The sequence below is a fragment of the Pinus tabuliformis genome, chromosome 6 (genome assembly GCF_031772625.1).
Source record: "Pinus tabuliformis cultivar Carrire ecotype Pingquan chromosome 6, CPIR1, whole genome shotgun sequence".
Lineage (NCBI taxonomy): Eukaryota > Viridiplantae > Streptophyta > Pinopsida > Pinales > Pinaceae > Pinus > Pinus tabuliformis.
This window is the reverse complement of record NC_142292.1, coordinates 1,213,655,788-1,213,675,199: the sequence shown is the minus strand read 5'-3', so window position 1 is coordinate 1,213,675,199 and position 19,412 is coordinate 1,213,655,788.

Genomic DNA, 19,412 nt, shown 5'->3' with positions numbered 1-19,412 from the left:
GCTTTGTACTTGTTCTTGTAGACCCACTTGCAGCCAATTGGTTTGGTTCCAAATGGAGGATCAACCAGCTTCCAAGTGCCATTCTTTATGAGGGCATCATACTCCTTCTGCATCGCTTCTTTCCATTCATCATGAGAAGAAGCTTCTTTGAAGGAAGTTGGTTCAAAATCTGTAGACAAGTTCAATTCACAATCATAAGTAACATCCATATCAACAGGTGAATTAGAGTTATCTACATCACCTCCATCTTGTCGGTTTGTATTTCTGGTTCTTGTTTTTCCAGTTTCATCAGGATGAACACTTTCAAGTGTCTTTGTTAGCCACTTTGGGGGACCTTTCTGAGATGGTCCAGGCTGCTCTGTTGATTGAGTTGGGACTGAATCAAGATTGAGTCTCCCAATTCTATCAATTACATCACTTAAAGGATCATCCGGTGTTGGAGTTTCATGCAAGGGAGATTGTTCTTCAGAAGAAGATTCCATATGTTGATCTAGTATAGGAATCCCCCCTTCAAGATGTGGAATCTGATTCTCAAACTCTTGAAATGATTTCGTTTTTGTGAATCTATCCAAGCGATCAAGTTGCCGCTCAACAACACTGTCAGATTTGGATGATTCAAGAAAAATGACATCTCTAGATACAACAAACTTTTTATTTACTTCATCATAGAGACGGTATGCTTTAGAGGTGTTTGAATACCCCAGGAAGATACACTTACGACTTCTAGCACCAAGTTTGTTTCTATGTACCTTTGGTATTAAAGCATAACAGGTGGAACCAAAGATCCTGAGATGTTTTACCGAAGGAACATGTCCATACCACAATTCATAAGGAGTCTTGTTTCTTATAGCACTAGATGGACATCTATTCTTTATATATGCAGCACATAGAACAACATCAGCCCAAAACATTATCTTTACATTTTTGAAGAAAAGCATGGATCGTACCATATTCAAGATTGTTCTATTCATTCTTTCTGCTACACCATTTTGTTGGGGATTATAAGGTACATTTGCTTGATGTTTGATCCCATGTTGGCGAAGATAGTTTTCAAATTCATTTGATGTATATTCTTTTCCATTATCAGTGCGAATAGACCCAATATGAGATTGTGCATCATTTTCAATCCACTTATGAAAATTATTAAATGTTTGAAAAGCATCAGATTTGTTCTTCAATAAATAAACCCAACACATTCTGGTGTAATCATCAATAAATGTCATGATATATTTATTTCCATTTGCAGAAGGAACAGGCATTGGACCACATAAATCTGAATGAATGAGTTCAAGCTTCCTATGTGCTCTTGAATGTGAATCATGAAAAGACTATTTGCTATGATTTCCTAGAATGCAAGAATCACATTGCTTATGTTTTCTAGGAATTGTAGGCAAACCAGCAACACCATTTTTCTTTAATAAGCGGAGATTGTCATAGTTTAAATGTCCAAATCTAGCATGCCATAATAAACTTGATGGAAGTGTACCTTCTTCATGATGAGAAATATATGAGAAATGTTGTGCATGAGCAGAAGTTCCTTGCAGTTTAAGAAGTCTTTCTTCTTCTATACCCCTCATGACAAGTGAGCGGTCAGATGCCTTTCTTACCTCAAGCTTGCCATCAAACATATGAATGGAGTGACCTTGCTAGCGGATGTGGACCAGGGACAGCAAGTTTCTCTTGAGCTGTGGGAGATATAGAACATGATCCAGAAGAAAGTCTAGAAGACCAGGCAGTTTAAGCCTGATTGTGCCAAGCCCTGATGGTTTGATTTTTGACTGATCTACAAAGTATACTGCTCCATCAACATTGTCAGTGAAATATTCAAAAAAATCTTTCCTATGAGTCATATCACAGGTTGCTCCTGAATCAAGCAGCCAATCATTTTTCGAAGAAGCAAGTGAAGCATTAAACAAATCTTCATTTACTCCAATGTTACATTGTGCCTCAATATAGTGAGCGGATTCAGGTGCTTTACCTTTGTCTGTGTCATCAGTTTTACCTTTCTGCTGGTTTCTTCTCTGCTCAATTTTGTCCCATGGTAGCTTGCATGTAGAAGCATCATGTGATCCATTTCGTTTGCAGCGAATGCAATGCAGATCTGCCTTTTCTGCTTGAGAATGTCTGCCCCCCTGCCTCTGAAGTATCTTCCTCTTCCTCTTCGTCCACCTCTTCCTCTTGTAGAATCTTGAGCAGGATGCTTTTCTTTATGAGCAAGGCAAACAGTCTCTTCAGAAGATTCAGGGACTGTCTTCTTTCCAAAGGCTTTCTCTCTTTCAGCAAACTTTTTCACAAGAGAGTCAAAGGTTATATCTTTAAGATTTCCATTTGCTTGTAATGACTCAAGATAATTGGAGTAGGTAGGATAGAGTGCTTTGAGAAAGACAATAAGAGAGATATCCAGCTCAACCTTAGTGGATTTAATATCATGCATTATAGACTTTATTTCAGATGCAAGAGCAAGAGGATCATTATTTTTCAGTTCAAGAGTGAAGAGTTTAATCATGAGCTGAACAACTTCAAGTGCAGAATGTGTATCATAGAGTTCTTTCAGCTTTTGTAAAGCTTCAAAGGCAGTGGAATAGGATGAAATATGACGACTTACTTCTTCATTTACAGATGCTGCGATCAATGCATAGGCTTTGCTGTTCTTGTTTTCCCAAATGACAAGTTCTTTATCTGATGTAGGCTGCACAGGGTCTTTGTCTTCTTCTACGACACACACTCCTTTCCACAACTCATTGTAGATGAGGGTGTGTTTTACCATCCGAGACCATTCATAATAGTTCTCCTTGCCAGTGAGAAATATTCCGACCATAGAGATGATTGAATGCATTCTGTAAAAAATTACTTCTGCTAAAAAAAATTCTTACGTTACAGCCTTCAAATCCCTCTAATATTTGCTAAAAGCATCAGCATTTCATTGTACTTATCACTGCAATACTACTATGTTTTGAGAAATGCACAATGGATCACTTCAATATATCACTTCAATATATCAATGCAATTGAAAAAAAATGCGCAAGGGATATATCACTTCAATATATATATCAATGCAAAACGCATAAGGGATATATTACTTCAATATATATTACTTCAATATATATCAATGCAAAACTATTATGAAAGCAGCGCAATATGTAAAACTTTTGGATGATACTGCGCGTTTTAATCTTCACTGATTTAGCAGATTGTAGAGACAGTATGCATTTCCTCCTCTTGCGCCGATGATACCATTCACCATATAGTATTTTCACACCTCTGTATATTGACCAGACTTTTTAAAAGAGACGAAATATTATTCAGTCCAGCTTCTTGCAATACTAGGTTCGACCATCGCCGACAGACACCGTTCTCAGGGAAAGTGGCGTTATCTGCTTGAAAGCAGTCATGGATGCTAACACCATAGATGATAATGATGGTCACCAGTACTGTGTGCAATGTGCATCTACATCAATTGTCTTGAAACTATTCATTATCGTCTCTTCTTTGAGCGTAATGACTACGTCACTATGAAATATGATCCACATCCGTTCGGCTCTGCAAAAACAATGTGGCAGGCCAGCGCAACAAAATAACGATAAATTAAAATGGTGTATAAAATGTAAATCTCAATATCGCTTGTTCAGGTCTCACCCCAACCATTACTGTCTCGAGCATCCAAGAGCACCCGTTTGGTAAGCGAGCTCCACAGCTAATGTAACCATGTGTCCACAAGCACATTTACCAGCGCATCCCCACCGTTTTCTGGAACGCACCCCACGGACCGAAGCATCAGCTATCAAAACACGCCATGACAGAGACCATCCATCGATAACCTTTCCATCGTTTCACAGGATGTGGTAATGGTGGAGAATGAAATGAGATGACAAAAGACTCGGCTAGGAGTGCGTTCAACGGTAACCAGTAAGATATGCATTAACACTGAATAGCTCAGTGCTTAATTCAACATGGACGCTAAAACGGTATGATAAAAACAATGCGCAGTCTCTGTATAGTTTTACAAAAAATGGGACAGAAAAATATCAAATAGCGCAGGCGTTCAAACCAGGCAGTGCGCAGTCTCAGGCGTTCATGTTAGTCAGAGAGCGCAGAGAATCAACATCATTGAGACGCAGGACAGAGGCGCAGAGAATCAACATCATTGAGACGCAGGACAGAGGCGCTCAGGACAGAGGAGCGCTCAGGAGAGAGATAGGAGTTACAACTATTTTTAGAACCTGGGACCTGTGCTCTGATACCATGTCAGGCCACGGTAACTCCAGAATAAGCAGAAGAAAAACTGATATGATATATCATTAGAGAACTATTGTTTATATACAAAAAGGAGATGGAACAGTTCATCTTCTTGATGACTGTTCACGTTCCAGTTCACCCATCCGTTGAGGATTAGGTGTCAACAAAATTGGTTAATTGAATATTCTATAAGAAGAAGAATTCTATTGGGTTTCCTCTCAATATTAGAGAGGTTTTGAACCTGGTTGATTTCCTATATCTTGTGTTCTTTGTCTCATTTTTTCATTATGTTTTGGTAGATTTTTGATGAAGAGAACACAAGATTAATCAAGCTAAATAATAACCTAATTAAGAAAAGTAAAAAGTCTTCACAAGCAATTATCATTGAAAGAGAAATCATCTACTCTTCTTTCCCCTGGATTTCTCAACACTATCACACCTCTAATTATACCTTTTCATCACATAAACCTTAGAATTATAATAGCTAAATTCCTCAATAACTTAGCATATATTAGGTAGAAAGAATCATTGAATTCAAAAAGGTTAAGATGACATGCACCTATAGAGAATAATATGGGGTACCTAGGGAGTTACTGAAGCGAACAATTTATGTAGTATAACCATAAATAATGAAATAAACCCTCTTGGTAGTTGATTGGTGATAAATAGACCGGCTTGGTAGTAAAAAATAATATAATAATAAGGGGATGTGGTTGGTATAGAACCCAATGTATACTCATAAAAAAATATAAATACATGAGTATCATTGTATTGAGAATTTAGGACATTGAGTATTGTATTGTAACAAACCTGGCTTGTCGAGTATTCCTTTACAAGATGAATTTTCCCCCTTCTCTCTACATTCTTGGATTAGTTATGGTGTTGATGCATTTTAGTATCTCAAAAAATAAGGGTTTATTATCAAGTTAAGATTAGATGTTTATCCATCCAGGTTTACTACAAGTGGTATCAAAGCTCTTTCTTGGACAAAAACTTGGAAGACTTTCTATTTATATAATTTTCAAAATGAAAAATAAGACAACATTTAAATCCATTTATGATTTTTTTTTATAAAACCTAGAGAAATATGAATTCCTCTTTAAAATGCCTAATTTAAAAAAATAAAAAATAAATAAATAAATCCAATTGAATGAAGTTAAGATATCATTGATTTTAAATCAACTATTATAGCTTTTCCTAGTGACTACCACACATATTGTCGGTCAAATATCTTTTGACAAAATGTCCATATTTTTTACAAAATAGTGCCAGTAGATGCAAAATGGCTACACATTTCATGATATGGGAATAGATATTTTGATCAATATTGAGTTTTGTAGTTTCAAATTGGGCCACTTCCAAACCCTAGCCATAGAAAAATAGCTCCATTGAGAAGTAAGTTATTTATTCAAAAACCTAGTTCTATTTTTGAGCTATAGAAAGTTGAATTCTATAGAAAACTATGAGGATCCTAGTATTGAATAATACATAGAATATCATAAGTAAAAAAATTATGTTTCGAATTTGTTTACAATAATTTAAGAGATGGAGAGACCATTTGGGGTAAGTCAATTTTCTCTCTAGGGATGTTTGATATTTCAATTGAAAAATATGAAAACATATATATAAATTGATGTTATCATGTCAAGAATAAGGAAAAATAAAGCATCAAGGATTTGGCTTCATATAACCATTTCTTATTACAAGTCCATGGATGTATATAGAAGGAGAAGGTCATTATTTCTATTAATCCTAGCTACAAGCATAATTCCAGCAATGTTAGTTTGACTAAATTTAGGTTTCAAGTCCCAAAAATGCATGTCTAAATCACACAAGTTGAGGGTGGGAGTGTTCAAATTTTTAAATATTTCAAGGCTACTATGGATATATTTTACATTCCGATTTTCATGCTATAAATATGGATGATGTGGAAATTATTCTTGGATATCTCTAGATGGACACAATTATTAATATTATTGGGCATTTTGTTTTAAATGAAGCTTTAGTACAAGAAAAATCATAGTACAAGGTATTTGTCTCGCTAAATGAAATGGCTTGAGGTGACACATGAAGAAACCCTTGTAGGGAAACTCACTGTGATATCACTAACACACTAGATAAAGCGTCTAAGGTAGAATTAGAGGAATACTCTACAATATCACACAATCTCTTGATGGGTTGAATAACCATCTAAGGAGTAAGTGACTAAGGATTCAAGGATAACCATCTACGGAGCAAGAGTCTACGGACCTAGGGATAATTCTAAGAATAACAATATACAAGAGTGAGGAATGTGTTGAATAACCATCCATAACATTACAACTACCTAATTCAAAATATTTAAGGATTGTCCAATATTTCTACAAACCCTATCTAATTCACAAATTTTAAGCACCTTTATCCTATAAATTTATGTGGGAGGGTTAAATTTTAACAAACCCTTATATACCTCATAAATCCACTTTAACCCTAATTTTAATTTCCTATTTACCACCTTTTTGATGTCTCATTCACTCCTAAGGAGAACAATATACTTGAAACCTCCACTAGCCTAGCAAGAACCTCCATTCATGCCTGTGACATGATGTATTTCAATTTGATCTTTCCAACATGTTCATATAAAAAATTAATCAAATTAAACATAAATTGCATTATACTTTTCTTAAGTTATTGATAGACTCACTATATGGTCCAACATGTTCGCTTGTCTAAATATATCCTAATTTTCCTTGAGAAAATTACTAAAATATCTCCTCCTCATGTCTATATATAGTGCTCTTTTGGGTTTAAATTGACAATGTGGGGCCAACTTGTGAAAGGCAACATAATTAATAAACTTTAAAAATTCATATCTCCTCATATGTAAGGAGTTGGAGGGAGCACCATATATCGTTTGAAAGGTATTGGAATAAGATTTCCAACCATCTATGTTATGGTTCCATTTGAGATAGGTAAATGGAGTAAAAATGCATTGAAATAAAGGGTATCAAATTCTCTTTTTCTTGGACAACCTTTCACATCAATGACAACTTCCTTCAAAAATATCCCCCTTTTCATTGATGGAAACTAATATACTCCCCCTATGATCATGCTCCCCTTGTCTCCATGCTTCCTATTCTTTCTCTCCCCCTTTGAAATCAATGACAAAGGGTGATTCTTCTCTTTAGGGGAGCTCGTTATGAACTTATGGCGCTCAATAGTACTTTCCCTTTGTTTTCTATCTTCTTATCCTTTCCTTGTTATCCTTGGAGCTATTTTGTGTGGCTTCAATCTTTTTCATCTCCTTCTTGTCTAGGATGTATATGTTATTTGATCTTCTTGTTATTGTTGCAACCAATCTTCTTGAGTCTTCTTCTCTGATTTCACATCTTTTGGAATCAAACATGATTGTATCCATAATCACATATTTTGCTAACACTAAGGAGATTATGCTTCAAATCTTCAACCAGTAAAACATTTATTGATTTTACATTTTCATTTCCAATACTTACTACACCATTTCCAAGTATCTTGACTAAAGTGACATGTCCAAATGCAACATTGTCACTTTTTCTTTTCTCCAAATGGATGGATTTGTTTTGGTTCCCAATCATGTGCTTTAAGCACCCACTGTCTATTTACCATTGATATTATTTATTTTTTGCAAGCAATGATAGTCTGCAATCTTACTTCATTTTATTTTACCATATTGTAGTTGATTTATCTTTATTTATGATAAGAACATCTTCTTTTATATTTCTACAATCTTGTGCCTTATTACCAAGATTATTGCATTTGTAGCATACAATGCTATGATATATTTGTGGATCAAATGGATCGTAATTTATGTTAACCAATCCATGAGTATTTCTAGGTCTATGGCCATCCTTTGTATATCCATAATCATTTTTGTTTCCTGTATAGTTGTTTCTTGCATTTATTTTACCATGAATTGCTTTATGTCCAAAGTTTCTGCAAGAATAACAATGACCAAGAAAAATATACCTAGTAGGATTGAACTTTCTTGATGGCTCAATTTTCCTAAATTTGATCTTCTGTTCTAGTTGGTGGTGACATGTTCCTATTGTTATTCAAATCCTTTTTATTTGTTGTTTTCACCTCTCAAAGCATTGGGATAGCTTCTAGACTTTCCTTCATCTTCCCTTACTAGTTATTTTGTATATGCTTTATCTGTGATGACTATTTTTAAACTTCTCTCATGACCAAGTTTCGTCTTATCAGTAGGTGGTCTCTGTTTGTTGATCATTTCATCTAATCTTTCAACACTTCTTTCAAATTTCAAGTAATCATTCAACTTTGATGTTGTCAACATCAACTCCTTTCTTGTGTGATCCAATTCTTCTTTCAATTCCTCATATTCTTTGGCTTTATTTGGTTGCTCCAAAATGTTAATTATATTTTCAATATCATGATTCTTTTCTTCACACCTTTTCGAATGGCCTTTCAGTTCTCTATTTTTGTTTTTGAGCTTGATATTTTCTTCTTCAAGATACTTCAATTTTTCTTCAAGATTTATTTCATCTTCCTGTTTAGTCTTTGTATCATCTTTGACTTCCCAAAAGGTGTCTATTTCTATATTTGTTTATTCTGCATCAGACTTAATTATATTGTTTATGAGCTCTTCTTCATAATCGATATCATTTGTTTCATAAGCTTTATGGTCGCTATTCTAGGTTTCTTGAGTTATGAAGAGATCTTCCCTTATATCACCTTCTTCTCCATCAATTTCATCTAAAGAAATACTATCCTCTTTGTATTAAAGACTCCTTTTTCTTGTAGAATCTTTTCTTTTCTTCAAAAGGACATCTCTTAGTTTGGTTCCTTATTTTAGCAGAATTGAAATATTTAAAGGGCAACTTTCCTTTGTATATTTTGGTTCCCCTTTTGAGATTCCTTATGAAATTTGATTCTTCTTCACCTGATTCATTGTCTAGTCTTCCTTCTAACCTGTGTTCTTTGTTCCTATTACTGCTCAAACTAGCAGGGCACCTAAGGGAAATCCCTAAAGGGAAAATGTTAGGCCAAGGGCAACAAATGGAGTCTTATCTCACTATCACCTCAACTAAGGCTCCCTTCTATTTACAGACTTTCACCAATGTTATGTGTGGAGTCACTAATAAAGGACAAGTCGATGGATATGAGTGACCCAAATAACCCTTTCCCAAAATCTGAAGGATAAATATTGCTTGCCTTCTAAGCAAGGTACTATGTGTTCTAAGGAAAGGAAGAGATGATTTGAGGGTTAGGTTTATGGGATAAGACTTGTGAAGGAGTTTCCCAATCCCTAATATCTTTTCTAGAATTGGTATCCCAAATGGTTCTTGAAGAATGGTCTTTCAAAGGAGTGGGACCACATGAGGCCAAGTGGGTCCAGTCTAGGGTATGAGGAAGGAATGTAGCAACCAACAATATTCTTACCCTAGACAAGGTGGGGAGAGGATCAAAGAAAATATAATTGCTCAAAAATGTTGGTTTGACCCTGGGAAGTGCTAGCCTTGGGGATGGCAGGGCAAGTTTTGGTCCCAGAGCTAGGGCTTGGATTTTCTCCCAACTCCACCATCAGAATGTATTCAAATTTGGAGGAGGGCTAAAGGAAAGGCTAGTGAAGGAGATCCTAGGAGATCGATTTTCTCAGTGGCTAGCTTGTCGGGAAATTGATGCCCTAGGCACCCCAATATGGCTAGACTTGGGAAAAGCGAAAAGAGTAAGAGTTTTGGCGACCACCCTTGGTAGATCAATGCCTTAATCCTTTGGAGAATGGAGTATATTTTGGTTTTGTGTAATATTTCTTGGTTCCCAGTCAAGGAGGCCTCAAAATTACTTCACAAACCCTCTAGTTCAAGTGAAAGCAATCTTGCAACTTTTATACTTCAAATACATAAGAGGAATGGCTTATCAAGGTTAGATTTTACCCCTAGGAGATTTCACTCACACTACATGGCCCATACATGGAGAGAACGTTATAATAGAGACAATCCCACAATATTAAGAAATAATTTGCATGCAACAATTAGCCCTAAAACAACGAAAATCCCAATCTTGAATATATGACAAAAGTAACAAGAATAAAAATTTCATATTTACATGCAGTAGAGTATATCCAACCATTCAAAAATGACAATAGAGAAGCTCCAAGAGAAGATAAACCAATAGCCATACAGCAAAATTCATCCATAGATGCTCCAATTCATCCTCTAGAAAAAGTGTGAAGTTCTCTAAAGAAGAGAGAGATCCAATCCAAAGTGATGATGATAAATTATATCACCTCACTTGTATTTATATAAATATTAGGAGTTTTAAATAGCCTCCTTGGCCTACATAAGCCCCAAAAATAAAATATTGTGTTAATAATACAACCTTTTGGTGACAAGCCCACCAAACTAGCTCATAAATGAAAAAGTAAGCATCTCAATAGGTCAAATAATAATCTATGCATGTTTTAGGGCCCTCTAAGAGGCCTAATTAGGTCCATGGGTGCCACAATGAAGAATATGATCCTCAAAAGTAGTGGACAAGGGGTTCGACCCTTGCAATGACTTGTGGTGCTCCAAATGACATGTGGGGGCACACAAGTGTCCTCATGGGTCTCCAAACAAATTGAATATGTTTGTAGGTTTCTTGCAAGGGCTAGGATGATAATGTAGGTGATGCCACATCACCGTACAAGTCTTGGATCATATGCCAAGTGTATGGTGTAGATCTGGGGTCAGTAGGGCATGATGGATCAGGTGCATCCTCCTCATCCAATAAGTGAACCATGAGCAATCTCTAAATGGTTGTGGGGATCCATGAAGTGAAATCTGCTGCTACGTATTAGGACCTTGTTTAGGGAGACCAAACCCAAATGGAAACCATCTGCAATCCTATATAAGATCCAATGCATCCACTAGCCTTCTAGTACAACAAGTCATTAGAGAAATCGAGTAAATGATCTTACCTAATCATGGACCACAGGCAGGGATTTCATAATGGCCTGCCCTTCCATAATGGGATTCAGGGCGTGCCAATGTCTACTAAACTTCAAATGGGGTTAACCAAGTTCCCTATTAGGTGGTTTCTATCTCTAAAGGGAATAATATAGTTAAGGTACATCCATCAAAAGATGGCGACATGTGACAGATAGGTGAATGGAGTAGGGGATGAGAAGGGGCAGTCTTGGGCTACATGTTGAGGTATAATGGTAGCTAATAAGAGGGAAGCCCACACTTGGGTTTATAATGTGTAGTATGGAGAAATCGTGGTACATGAGGTGCCTTGACCTTGGTTTTTCCACCCTCTTTATATGCCTTTTTTCCTTTTTATGATTTTCCTTGATTAATTGCTCAGGGCTCAAGGGGTTAGAGCATGATTTATAATATACAACAACGAATTCCCCCCTTTTAAGATGGGGCAATTCATTTCCCACTAGGGGTTGGGACAATCATGGATTCCTATATGAAGAAGGCCCATGTAACCTATATGAACCAGGGCGATGGCCATGATGATGGGGTAGAGCTCATGTATTGGATTTTTCCCACATGCTAAATGTTTTTGACTCGACCATCTTTTTCATTTTGTGGTACTTTCCTATTGAATGTGGTCATACATGCTTTTAACTTTATTTTTAGACGCATCAACCTCCAAGCTTCATTCCATGCCATGACCCAAGGTGTGGGCGAGGGGAAGGGGCGAGCTAACCCTATATGGCCCCAATGGAGGGATGTTGACCCAGGTGGGAGAAATAATGGATGGGATAATAATTAATCGAAAGAGGGAAATATAAGCGGATAAGGGAGTGGGCAACGCAACCGAAATTGGGGTTTCTCGTGAAATACCATCGCTGAAACCAACTGGTCAGTAAAAGGGATCCCACAGGACTAGAATCCAAGGTTAATTCCTAGAAGGGGTCTATTGGACAGGAGCATAGACCTAACCCATCCTTTCTATTGAATCCCCCCATTAATCCATGCCCATAAGTGTCCATGATAGGCAAACTACAATACTCAATTTCAAAATGACAAGATATACCTTTAGATTCAGGAGACCTACCTTCAAACATACGTTCATGGCAGGTGGGTGAGGTACCACATGGATGGCTCAGGTGGCAAAAAAATGGCACAATGAGCTAGCTGATGGCTGCAAGGGGCTGTTGGCTACCGGTTGAGGACCATCTTGTAGAAAACATTTCTCTTAGGGATATTACCCACAAAATGGTGGGTAACAGTTCCTTGTCCTCTTCGAGGATTTAAAGGTTGCTTCTTTGTTTGGTTGTCCATCTTTTGTATCTATTCTCATTTCATATGCTATGAGAGTTCCATGTAGTTCATCTATTGTCATTTTGGTCAAATCTCTGGTTTCTTCTATGGCATATATATTGGCATCATATCTCAAAGGAAGTGATCTTAACACTTTTTGTATTGTCAAGGATTCTTGGAATTCTTCTCCTAATCCTCTCATAGCATTGACTACTTCATCTACTTTGAGTAAATAGGTTGCAAGATCTTATGATTAATTCATTTTCATATCTTTAAACTATGCTCTATACCATTGAAGCTTGACCTGTTTGACCTTTTGATCTCCATAAATAATTTTTAGTTTTTTCCCAATCCTCTTTAGTTGTGTTGCACCCCATCACATTTGTCTTAATGGTTTTTAAAAATCCAGATGTGATAGCATAATGGACCTTTCAATTACAACTAAATAATTTCTTCTCATCAAGATCAATTGGAATGTTTTTTGGACTTTTGTAGCCATTAACAATAGAGAACCAAACATCCACTCCTAAAGTCCTCATGTAAATTTCCCATAATTCATAATCATTCCCTTAAAACCCTTGAATTGTATTTGGAGAGAGGCCTTCCATTTTATCCATGTTTGTTCACGATCTTCCTTCTAGTGATTCGACTGTTCTAAAAGTAAACTTCTCTAATACCAAAATTTGGAAATATTATCATTAATTATATGGGGGGGGTGAATCGGTATTGGATACTTTAAAAATTGTTTAAAACTTCAAATATAACATGCAAATAATACTTATCAACAACACATTAATTTACGCATGAAACTTATCTTAAATAGTTTCAATGTTTACAAGTACCAACTTGAAGGAGGTAATAACCCCTTAGTTTACCAAGACCTACTAAAAGGAGGCACCAACCCCCTAATTTATAGTCTTTAACTTGAAGGAAGATATAAATCTCTTTCCCTACTCCAACCTTCCACCCTTGCTTTAATAAAAATAAATGACTCTTGTACTAGGGATATTAGCCCTCTCAAAAACACTACACAAGAGAAAAATCTATAATAATACATGCTCTCCAAAGTGCAGGCTTATAACAACCTTCTAACCAGAACTAGAAACCTTAAAAATGTGTATCAAACCATTTTTAAAAAAACACCAAGAATAACTTCAAAAACTGTGCTAAGAGTCCTTCCAGAGATAGCTCTCAAGGATTGAAAGTTGCGAAGCATTATTGATCAAATTAGGAATTTAAAACTAGTCTTCTCTATTGTTAGCTTCTTTCATGTGTTGAGATGAACAATTCTATTGCAGATGATCCCACTAATAAAGCTGTAAACTTGGATGTAGGAGTCCTAATGAGAAATGGTATTCCTTCCCTCACAACTATTCCTTAACAATTGGCTTTCTATGTAGTGTAAATTTTTTCGATATCTTCAATCCTTTTTGAGAATATAAACATCCAAAGACCTTGTCCTTTTGGATAGTAAAATGGCTAATATATATTAAGAATATACTCTGCCATGAGATTACAAGTATGGTTGGCCTTGAAGTATTTTCATTGTACTCACCTATTGTATAAATTGTGATCCTGTCATGGATTTTGATTTAATACAATATTCTCATCACAATTTAAAATAAAAATACAATAAAATACTCCAATGCATATGCTCCCAACGTTTTATATCACATTCTTTATTTGTTTTGTTTCAAGTGTACCTACTTTCGAGGCTCCTAAGAAACTTTCATTTATAGCTCTTAAGTTTACTTGTTTATCTTCTTAGTTTGTAATAGTCCATTTATTCCTCTATTAATTGTAATATATGAACTATTTGTTTTTTATTCAATGCAAGTTATCCTATGGAAGTAAAGGCATTAATAAACCAACTTGGTTTTCTTATATATTAATTTCGTAATCACTACCTGACATTGTCTTGTAATTTATTTGGAATTAGTTTAGTTTACACCCTATTATGAGCACTTTTTAATTTATTGGTTTAATTGTAATTTTAAAAATTTTGTTTCTATTTATTCATAATATATAATAACTAGCTAGCTAGTTTCTCATTCTATCACAATAAATAAATTGGAATTGAAATGAATATTAATTATAATAATATTGTTGAAATTTACATAATTCGATCTATATAGTGTAACTTTATAAATTTTATTAGTGAGAAGTTCATTGTTAATATTTCACTAATAATACTTCAAAATTTAGCATTTTGACGATGATTAAATGATGAAAATGGATAGATATAATATTGTACAATATATGAAAACTCTACTAAAAATAAGAAATGTGAAACAATGTCCTTGTACTTTCTTTTCATGTGAATGCATTTAACCAAAATGTAACAAAAATTTTATTTGTTGAACTTTTTAAATTCTTGATTCTCTCAAATAGGAGATGTGACATAATAGAATGATAACAACCCATTCTTTCTTTCTTTTTTTCTTTCCACTTTGGCACCTTAAGAATTTTAGTAAAATCTTAGAAATTTGGGAAGATTTATTTTTACATAATAAGAATAGGAAGATCTAGTTTGGCAAATCTCAATGTAATGCATTTTCTTCTTCCTTGCCATTTTCCCAAACCACAAGGGTCTAATGGATTAACCTCCCAACAACCTAAAAATCTACCTCAATTTTTTGACACTTTCATCTCATAGCCTTGAAGCAATATAAATTCGCAAGGCATAGAAAAAAAAACTCATAAATGGTCAAGGGGAAAGCCAAATTCAACATGCTTTGATAATCATTCAAGGGTTTCCCCTCTCCTTTTATAATCTTTTTCAAAAGGAAAAAAACACAAAACTTCTCTCCCTCTTACTTATCATTCTTAAAACTTCCCACTTAAAGAATTTGAGTCAACCCTACTCAATACACCTACCAACCAATTAATGCCCACCCTCTCGACTAGTATTCCATCCCTACATTATTATCTATTTAAAATCATAGTGAATGTGCACAAGTTCACTATTTATTTCAACTAACATAGGAGAACAGTGGGTTGTATGGTCTCCTTCCATCAATTTCACGTGTCATTCCAAATTAATGTATCATCCCACATGAAAATGTTATACGAAGTGTCAAACATAAAATATATTGTAACTACTAATCTTCCATGTCACCTAATGTAAGATATGGATGATTTGTTCAAGATAGCTAATAACTTTGACACACAACATAATCATGTTCTCGAAGAGTTAAGTAAAACATTCCATTCCCATCTAAATCTGACAAAGGACACGATTAATTTAGGAATTTATGTAAATCGCACTTTTGACATCTTGAAACAATTCAAAGATCCAAGAAAACCCTAGATCACACATACGAATTGCTAGGATTGCATTTTTAAATGGTAAAATTGTAGGCTCTAAATTTCAATAAGGAGAGAAATAGTAAAAAAGTAATGAAATTTTTTAAAAGGACACCAAAGACGGTGACATTTTAGTTAAAAGTTATCGCCATTTTTCATATTCACAATGTTCATAGACAAATTTCATTAATTAATAATAAAAATGGTCAAATTTCAATTGTACTAAATAATAACTTAATTAGTTTATTAATATCATCATGTATCTTAATGTAATTATTAATGTTATCCTACTAGAGTATGTGCATTGGGGTCATATGTTTCTATCATGGATATACTTCACACATACTATCAACAATCAAAATTAAAAGTAGGGGGGTTGTAAGAGAAATGGATCATTTGATATCCCAAGGAAAAAAAAGAAACCTTGGGGACTAGGGTTTTCTACCAATAATGAAACAAAGGTGATGATAGTTTATCAATGTTTGTGTATATTAAAATAAATGAACATTGCAATCACAATGGTTGTAGAGGATTCCTCCATCATCATGAGAACCCTCTTAACTCAAATTATGCTAGGATATATAGTCCTATCCAAACTCATTCAAATACCATTGGACCTCACTAAATATTTCCAAAGCATCAAGTTCTTCCAAGTGAACATGCCAAAAAATAAAAATGAAATCCACCAAAATCATCCAAAAATCATTGGACATTGCTAAAGATTTCCAAAACATCAAGTTCTTCTGAGTTCTTAAGTCACGAAATAAAAATGCAAGCCACTAAGCCAACCTAGTGTTCACATGTAAAAATGCATTAGATAGCCATATACAAATCCATTACATGACTTTAATGAAATGAATAATGAGGCACTTAATTCAAACCATGTGTGGACACATGTATAAGGGACTAGCAAAGAAATTAAATCCCACACGCCACAACAATACTCCTCCATCAACACATGAAACCATAAGATGTGGGAGGTTAGCGCATTTACATGTGTGTGGGTTATTTTCACTATACAAACTTTTACTGATTAACTTTGGAATAGTTCTTGGTGGTAACTCAACATATGTTCTACCCACTCCAATGACTTGATCCATTTGCTCTAGCATAGTCCTTGGTTGTAGCATTGCATATGTTCATAGCCTTAACAAGGTTTACATTACAATTTCAACACTCTTGCTTGACATTATGTTAATTTCAATATATATCCTCTCTAAGTGTTAGAATATAATGGCTCCCTGTTATTGTCCAAGTTTGACTTACCTTGAGGTGGGAAAAAAATCATTTTTGGAGGTTGAATTTCTTGGTGAAGGAACTAAATTTTTTTGGGCACTTTGACTTGGGTTGACTATAGGTTTGTTGATTGAAGTTTGACCACAACTTTCTCTCTCCTTTGACCGAGTCTTTTTGGGACTATTTTGACTGAAGTTTGACCAATAAAGAAAGTCAAGTTGTTTGACTATTAATTGAGCTCTTTTGGAGGCAGTTTGACTGTTGACTTGTGGATTGGTTAGGGCATCATTTTTTATTGTTGACTAGTGTTGACTTTGACAAAAATTACAAATTTGACTCACTGACCAGATTTGACTTTGAGGCTCATCTGTCATATATTGGTTGGTTGGTCTCTTGGATAGTCAAAGGATTGATTTTGGCTCTTTTTGTTGATGATTTGGAACAATGTATCTCTTTGTTGAACATTTGATGACAATCTAATAAAAGAAAAAATTGAAAGGGTTTTCCCTTTGTGGGGTTTTTCCCTAGTCTTTGATCAAATCTTTTGTCTCTTGTTATTTCTTTTAGCTATCTCCTATTATAGATTGGATTTGTTGTTCTATATACAATTTCTCATTGTTATTGGAAGATTACATTTATTTAAAAGGTGATTGCTAATTGAAGAAAGAATTGGGCTAATTGATTATGCTAGCATAGAACAGTGGAAAAGTAACATGATATCAGAGTTAAGGTGAAAATAAGACCAAAGAGACAAGAGACTAAAGAAATCACCTTTGAAGGAATCTATTTTGAAGGCATTATATGGTTTGAAGCAGGCCCCCAAATCCTAGTATGCCCATATTGATAGTTACCTGGTGAAGCTCAGATTCATGAGAAGCAATGCTAATTTGAATCTCTACTTCAAAGTGGTCTAAGGTATGCCTCTTATTTTGCTTTTATATGTTGATGATTTTATTCTTGATAGGTAGTGAGCCTCTGATGCTCGAGTGTAAGAGGGTTGAGTTTGAAATGAAAGACCTTGGATTTATGAATTACTTCCTAGGATTAGATGTATGGAAAAAAAAACCCAAAGATATTTTCCTTTACCAAGGAAAATGTGTTTTGAAATTGTTGGAATGATTTGGAATGGTAAAATGCAAGTCCCTGGACATACCGGTGGAGATAAACTTTAAGAAGTTATGTGGAGATGTCGTAGGACCAGACTTGGGAACCCCTATGAGTATCGACAATTGATCAGGGCACTGATGCTCCTTATGAACACCCATCCAGAAATATATTTTGTAGTTAACACTTTGATTCAATTCATCACTAAGTCTCTTCATGCACACTAGGTTTCTTCCAAGCATGTGCTAAGATATTTGCATGGGACGATTAATCTTGGTCTAAGATATATTACTAAGGATGTGAGGCTTCATGGGTACATCGATGCTGAATGGATTGGAAATATTATTGACAAGAAGAACACATCAAGGTGATGCTTTAGTTTGGGTCCTATCATGATAGCTTCGATGAGAAGGAAGCAAAATTTTGTAGCTTTGAGCATTGTTGAGGTAGAGTATATTGTTGCTAGCATGGCTAGATGCAAGTCAGTATGATTGAGGAATATGTTTGGAGATTTGTTTGAGCACGTTCTAGATGCAACGGTGGTATATTGTGACAACACAAGTGGGATATGATTAGCATAGAATCATGTGTTTCATGACAAGTCCAAGCATATTGAGATTAGGTATCACTACATATGAGACATGGTGCAAAGATTAGTGGGACTCCATCATATTTCGACTGAAAAGAATATAGTAGACATGCTGATCAAGGCTTTGTCAAAAGGGAAGTTCATGCTATTTAGAGAGTTGCTTGGACTGGTGGAGGTTACCCTCCCGGGTAAGGGTCTTGGTTGATCTAGAACACTGAGCTATGCTCTCCTCCTTATTAGAACTCACAAGGAACGGAATTAAGTTGGAGAGCTCTTGGATTTGAGGAAACTCTTGAAAATAGGATGGGGTGTCTTACCCATGTGGTAAGTAAATCTCACATATTGTCACTATAGGGTGTGTGTGTGTGATCCTTGTCATTTATGACAAGTGGGTATCTCCCCCTACCATCAAGTGTAAGATTTAACAAAGTATACCCTAGTTGGCATCCTGCCCACAAGTTGGGCTTATTGGGATTGTTCCTCCCCATTTGGCCAATGGGTTTAGATGACTTGAGATAGCGTGTGATCCTTACCATTTATGGTAAGTTTTATCTTGATAAAGTGATGGGATGCAAGTGTTCTACCACTTGACTCTTGAGGGCCCAGATTGAAATATCAATAGACAATAGGAAAAAGTGTGATCCTTAAGCAATGTCGCCTATTGTCACTAGATGATAGAATAGAGTGTGATCCTTAAGTCGATCTCA